Genomic DNA, 7,247 nt, shown 5'->3' with positions numbered 1-7,247 from the left:
ACTACGGCCTCAGTTGGAGCGCTAAATATCGATACTTGGCGGCCATGAGTCAATATAATATTGTCACTCAAAATAACGCGATACTACACTGTAAACAATTGTCTTGTAAATTAACAGTAGAATACTGGCAGCAGGGTTGCCAGCATTCTACTGTTAATTTTACAGTTCCTCTACTGTTATTTACTTTACAGTATGTTACTTTGATAAAACCACATACTGAATTACAGTACAATCCTGTATCTCCTTGATTTGACAGTAAAATACTGATACTGCAAACATCATAGTTCAACTTACCCTGTGATTTGCTCAAAAAATGCAGGATTAAAATGGATGTTCCAAGAAAGGAAAGACCAGAGTTGGCTGAATGTCTCCTCTAGAAATACAGTAGCTTTCCGTATTTTCTCAGCCTCACCGCTGTTGATTCTACCATAACTCCCAGAATGCAATGCTATTTATGGTATATTACAGTATTTTATGGGAAACGGAAAACTACCTACAAATATTGCCCAGAATGCATTGTTTTCTACAGTATAATACCTTTTTAATGGAAAAAAACTATGTTACTGTCACAATTTAGCTGTTTTCTTACAGCAATTTGTTACAGTGTATGCTGTATTGATTTTTTCTCCCACCTGTAATTAACATGCTTTTATTGTATCTGTGAAGAAGTCACAATATCGGCAGATAACATGAACATCAGGCTGTAATCAGTTTGTAAAAAGGAAATTGTCTTCATTCTTTCTCCCTGTTCGACTGTCTGAAACTGTTCTGACAGTTACAGCTGGAGATCAGGAAGGTGTTGTCACATGAATGAATACACCGTGTGGAGCGGGACAAGAAGAAGAGCTCGGGAACAGATATGTAAATCAGATTAATTTCACCCTCCTGCTCTGAAGTTGACCTGAGGTAAGACCGCTGGAACTAACCAGCTCCGCCCCCACACGGAGGGGACAGTGGTTGGGTCCAGTCAAGCATCTTTCTTCATTCCTTCTTTCCACCTCATCAAATATTCATGAGACCCACCTGAGGCGCTGCAGAGCCCGCCCCGAGCCGTGATGTCATAGCGAGGTGACGGTGAATGTCTTGATGTGGAACGGGTCTCTAGGAGAGAAATGACACAACATGGTGGACGTCAGTAAGAATCTGATGGAAAGAGGAGATCTGACTGCCTGACAGTGGCTGAGTGACAGCAGAGTCTCCGTCAACACTCATAGTGTCATCAAGCCCAGCTCCAAGACCGACTGTGGGCTCAAGATCAGACTCTGATCCTAGATCCAGAGGCTCCAGTCACACAGGGTCCAGAGTAGGTAGGGTCAAGATGGGATGGCAGGGGAATTTACACAATAATGTAAGATATAGGCCTAGTTTTCAATAGAATTATTACTTTATTCACAATTTTACCTCTCACATACACATTTTTTGTGAGTGTGAGAGGGAATAATTAACTATGGCCTATATGGCCCCTCATATAATCTGTGTATCTTCCGTTCAATCCATATCTGTTTGGAAATCAAAACACGGATAACGAAAAGTGACCTGTTTTTTCAATAATCTTCCCTTCATTTACATTAAAAGTGCCACTTTTCTCTTTTTAAACACAATGCATGACCAGGATATGAAGTATGAGAATAACATTTTGCAATTTAGTGGTCATGTGGTCAGGATTCTATGACCCCGAGGTTCCCGCAGTTGCGACCTCTTTCGTTAGAATGTGACAAAACGCCCATTTTTTAAATTTTCTGTTTGTATCATTTCCTATCTTCTTATGTTAAGGGAGACATGGAAAATAAAAATGACAAATGACAATCAATTCATATTTTACAGGCGTATTTTGAATAAAACAATCTGGGGTTTTTTACTTTAAAAACATGCCACAACGTGTTTTGATGTCCAAACTGATATGGATTGAACGGAAGATACCCAGATTTCATATGAACCAGCAACCCTTCGGTTCCCGAGCCAAGTCCATATTCAACAAGTTCTAAACATCAACCTTAAACACAGTATAATCACGGTACCGCGGATCGTTCTCAAAATATCACACACGTCATTATACATAAATGTAAGGTTCGAGGTTGTAAAAAAGGCAGCAGTTTCTGTGAATTTAGGCAACATAACCTCTGACCTAGGTTTAGGGAAAAAAGCTTCCTGGTTAGGTGTTATAAAAGACAGTTTAGACAGTAAATAAATGCCAGAAGTGAAGTAGTTATGAGGGTGACATTAGCCATGTAAGTTACCTAAATAGTCATTTACTTTTGTTTTCACATGGGACACGAATCCTGTTCTCCTGGGTGAAAGTCCGCCAAATAGTATCAACCCATTCTTATCCCCAACTCGTTACATACAGACATTTACATTTACATTTAGTCATTTAGCAGACGCTTTTATCCAAAGCGACTTACAGGAAGAGCAAAAGCAAACAATCAAGTATACTGCAATAAGAGCTATTAGTGCATCAATAAGTGCTAGTGACAATTCTTTGAGGAGTAGAATTATCGTGTGGTGCTAGGAGAGAAGATGCTCTCTGAAGAGATGGGTCTTCAGGAGACACTTGGTCAGAACCACATGGCCTCACTTTTGAACACACTGGGTAGCCATACATCGTAAGTTTAGGGAGAAAAAATAACAGTCTGGGTTAACCCCTTAACATTTCACCCCTCTTTTCAGAAGGGTAGAGGTGGGACACGAGTCTTTAGAGGGGAGAAAGCAGGTCAACAGTGGATTCATCCAATCATTTATAGTATATGATGGCTTTTCCCATGCTCAATTATGTATCTAATGTTGTTGTAGCACTTTTCAGGTTGCTCCCATTGTTACACAGATGTGGTGCTACATTATGCCATTTTTGACCACTTAAGAATTAATATAAATGGTCAAAAAAACTCCTAAATACTACACATTTGACATGTTGAAGATTTCCACAAGAATAGCATTTTTTTTGCACCTCTGTTCTGAAAACTGCTAAGAAACCCTTATTGTCAACATACCTAGGAAAGCTATACATCCTGTATCACTACAGCTTCTGGTAGAATAAAGTCAGACAGCCCCACAGCAGACCACCAGAATACATTCACATCAGCCTCCCACATGTAAATCCAAGTCGAAGATATTGGGAATTTACAGATGAAATATCCAAATGGTAACACCATCCGATTAACACGCACATACCTCTGCACAACCTTGTGGGAAGGTGCTACATTGTTGGATTTTGTGTGAAAGCTCCCGGTGTGAATGCTCATCGCGTATGCTGTGCTCCTCTGCCATGTGTTACACACCGAAGTGGGGCCAAAAAGACGATTATCTTTTTCCTAAATTTACCATGTACGGCTACCCAATGTGTTCAAAAGTGAGGCCAACAGGTTCTGACGCTTAGTAACAACCTGCTACAATTATATAACACAGCAAAAGTAGCTAATCGAGACTATTTATCTAAAGGACTTACATCTTGTTATAATATGGACTTGTCTTGGGGACCGAAGGGTTGACAGTTCGAGTTCCAGATGGGCCGTCGAAGGCACGTTGACTGATTACACCCAAAGTGAATTTCCACCTGGGGCAATTAAGTACTTCTTAACTTACTTCAATACTTCAATAGCAGTCTTTTTAGTACTACAAACTGTAAATACTTCATTCTTTCAGGATTAAAAACTTTAAATATTTCATTGTTTTAGGACTACATTTTTAAACATGTCACTCTTTTTTGGACCACAAACTGTAAATACTTTGTGCTTGACTTATTACACATTGTAAATACTTCCTTTATGATGAATATTTATAGAGTACTTCTTAACATAATCTAATACTTAAAGTCTTTTTAGAACGACAAACTGTAAACACTTCATTCTTTTAGGACTACAAGCTTTAATTAGGGAATCCCCAGAGCATCCACGATACGATTTTATCCTGATACTTGAGTCACAATACGATATTATTGCAAATTTAAAAAAAATTTCTCGATATGGTGAGTATTGAGATACAATTTAACTGTTTAACTGCATTTTTTGTCCACAAAATTAAATTCAGTCAAGAATTGTTTTGTCCAATAAGAGAAAATTCTCAGTCTATTCATCTCACTTCAGTCTTTTTATTTCTCCACAATGAGAGTCAAACCCACAGACTGACCAACAAAGTATTCAGTCAAACTGAACTGAACTGATATCAAACATGTATGGACGACAACAACTGCAGCATTTTATCAAACTTTCACAAACAACAAGCTTCACTGCTCTCAATTTTTTTTTAAAAATGAAACGTTAAAAAAAACGAACTTTGCAGCATAATTAAGACACCTTCCCGACACGATATCCTGACACACATGGTGCCTATAGATTCCTGAGATCTTCTAGTTTCTTGTGATACCATTAGTCATTCAAGTGCTATACTGTAACTGCAGAGTAGCCCTTGCTCGCTCTGTAATCATACCACTGCCATGTAGTCTTTCCCCCCCTATCCATAGCATACAGCATGAAATGTCATCTGTCTCAGTTATTGTCTCTTGCTCAAAGTGTCCTCTGCTGAGCAGGTGTTGAGATAAAGACCTCTCATTGGCCTGCTTATCCTTACTCTCCTTCTCTCTCTCTCCCTCTCTCTCACTCTGTGTTGATGTTGTTGGCTGACTCAAAGAGTTACTGCCTGTTACATAACCACACACACACGCAGTGAAAGTTTTCAGCTGGGGCTTTGTTTGGTGTTGTGGTTTGACGTTGCTATGGCGATGCTGACTAGAAACAAAAACAGAGGTAGAAAAATAAAAAGACAGGCATGACAGAAGACTGTAAAACACATCTGTAAACATTCATAAACCGGACCAATTATTTATTCAACCAATCAGAAAATGAGTTTTTTGTTGTTGTTTGTGTGACCGGCTGAGCACCTTTTGATCCACTTTCACCATTCATTTCAACAAATGATAACAATTAATAGACGGAAATCATCCCTTTGACTTTAATGAATGAATGACCGTAGCAAAGAAAAGTAAGATAAGATGAATTAATGATTTTGAAAGGATGAAAGTGAAGCTCGTGTGTGAGAGTAAACTGATCTTGCTGATCGAAGCAGATGTGTTACGAAACCAAATGTTTGCTCACTGAAGAAAACAATCACTTTGGTTACAAAACCAACAACAGGCTGACAAGAAAAACACACAGGGAAGAGTAAAGAAAATTGTTTTTGTAATCAGTGTTGTCTTGAGCCTGATGGAGGGATGAGGGAGGGATGATGGAGGTGTGCACGGATGGAGGGATGGATGAAGGAATGTATTATTGGCTCTGTAGTTGTTTGAGGGTGACTCAGATGCTCCGCCCACAGACACGCTGAGTCACCATGAACCGCCAAGTACTCTGTGTGTGTGTGTGTGTGTGTGTGTGTGTGTGTGTGTGTGTGTGTGTGTGTTTGTGCGTATGTGTGTGTAGGTGTGTGTGTGTGATGTACCTGATTTAAATGTCAGTAAAGTGAGAATCTGACTCTCTCACAGTTTTTTTTCTCTCCGTCTTCTGATTGGATGATGTGACTGTGAGGTTGGAGCAGGAACACACACTTAAATGATCTGAAACATAACGGACTCGTTTACATCCATGCTGTTGAAATTCTTCAGAAGCATTTTAAGACCCACAAGACACCATTTCCCAGAAACCCTGCTGGTGTTTTTTTTTTCCTCATTTGTCAATTCTTCAAAATGTATAACTTGGAGTAGAAAGGGACAACCCTGTTCTCTCGGGGAAGACTCTTGCAGTAGTTAACTTGCTGAAACAAATTGAAATGAATTAGTTAATCAACATGAATCATCAACGATTCTTAATATGAAATAATCCACTTGTCATTCTGTCCCATTGTACACAGAATTGGGGGTTGTGGGCGATGGATTTTTAGGGGGAGATAGCAGGTTAACAGTAGATCCCACATAGAAGTGGTGTAGAAGTGGCTCAGCACTGCAGGTCAAGTTGTACCAGTCATAAATCTGTAATTGTCAGGACTCAGAAGGGGAATCAGCAGATTTGAATAACTTGCAGTGATTTTATTCAAAAAACAGGACAGTCCAGAAGGCAAAAACAGAGTCCAGGTACAGGCAGGGTTCTTGAACAAGCAGGCGTTATATTTATTTCCCACAGGCCTGAGACAGTTTATGTTCCCACAGAAGTAAGATGTGGCTACTCGCTGTATTTTATCATGTTTAGGCTTTGTAACTCACGGATACGCACCTGTAAGAACAACACACACACATTGTGTATAACAAACATTGTACGGGCATGACACAGCTGTTTGCTTGTCCATGTCATTGGTAATTGGCCAATAGAACTTGGTTGTGTGCCTATAGATTTCTTAGATCTTCTAGTTTCATATGATACCAGTATATCCAGAATACTCCAAGTGAGCCCAATATGGCCTCTGAAAAAATAAATATCGATACTTGGCAGCCATGAATCGATATAACATCAGTGATATAATATCACCACGCAAAATATCGAGGTTACTACTGTATCAATTTTTTCCCCCACCTCTGCTAAATCAGGGGTGTTCCAACCTTTTTATGCTGGTAGCGGCATGAAGGAAAAAGTATGTAGTAGAGGTAATTTTGTCACACATACAGGTCCTTAAGATCAAGAACAAACTTTATGTGTTATACCTTTTCAAAGCTCCCACATGACTCTGTAGTCCACTCCAGGCTTGATGTTGTTGTTTCTTTCTCTTTGTGTTTAATGAACTCAGACTCTGGAGTTACATAATGCTTCTGTCTCAGTGAGGCTCTAGCAGAGGGCTCTGGACAGGTACGCTCCTCGGCTGTCACAGCTCGTCGGATGCTGCCACTGTGTGATGCAATGACTCGTTTGCCACACTGTAAAAAGTGAGAGTTCTCACAAGGAAACTGCTTTAAACATACAAAGGGGGGAAAAAACTTTAGCTCGAGCAAATGTACCTGGGGTCATCAGTTAATGCTTGAGTGTGCTGGCTGTAAGGGCTCAAATGGTACAAAGTTTGATGTTAAATGAGCAGAAAAAAATCTTGCCCAGTTACGTTTTGAAATCTCAATATTTAAATTTTGTGAAAAGTAAATGCCACTTGAATGAAGTTATTTATTTATTTATATTATCTAAATCTTGATCGGGATTCTTAATTTTAACTATCATGTTAGAAAGCTTACTAATGCACAGCTCATGTTGTTGGCAAAAACTATTGTTTGATTCTTAATATTAGCTACCGTCTTAGATAGCTAGCTGGCTAATTCACAACTCATGTTGTTAGCAAAAATA

General features: G+C 39.3%; 1 long non-coding RNA gene across 1 annotated transcript; it reads right to left on the bottom strand.

Moving 5' to 3' along the window:
* Positions 1-4,694: 4,694 nt before the first annotated feature.
* LOC131991980 (uncharacterized) lies at positions 4,695-6,657 on the bottom strand. The gene is made up of 3 exons (XR_009396187.1): positions 6,623-6,657; positions 5,431-5,545; positions 4,695-4,721 (listed from the first exon to the last, which is right to left on the bottom strand). It is a non-coding gene; the product is annotated as an uncharacterized LOC131991980 (long non-coding RNA).
* Positions 6,658-7,247: the final 590 nt, after the last annotated feature.

This window comes from Centropristis striata, chromosome 19 (genome assembly GCF_030273125.1).
Source record: "Centropristis striata isolate RG_2023a ecotype Rhode Island chromosome 19, C.striata_1.0, whole genome shotgun sequence".
NCBI classification, from domain to species: Eukaryota; Metazoa; Chordata; class Actinopteri; order Perciformes; family Serranidae; genus Centropristis; species Centropristis striata.
Note: the sequence above shows the minus strand (reverse complement) of the source record. Positions and strands in the feature narration are given on the sequence as shown.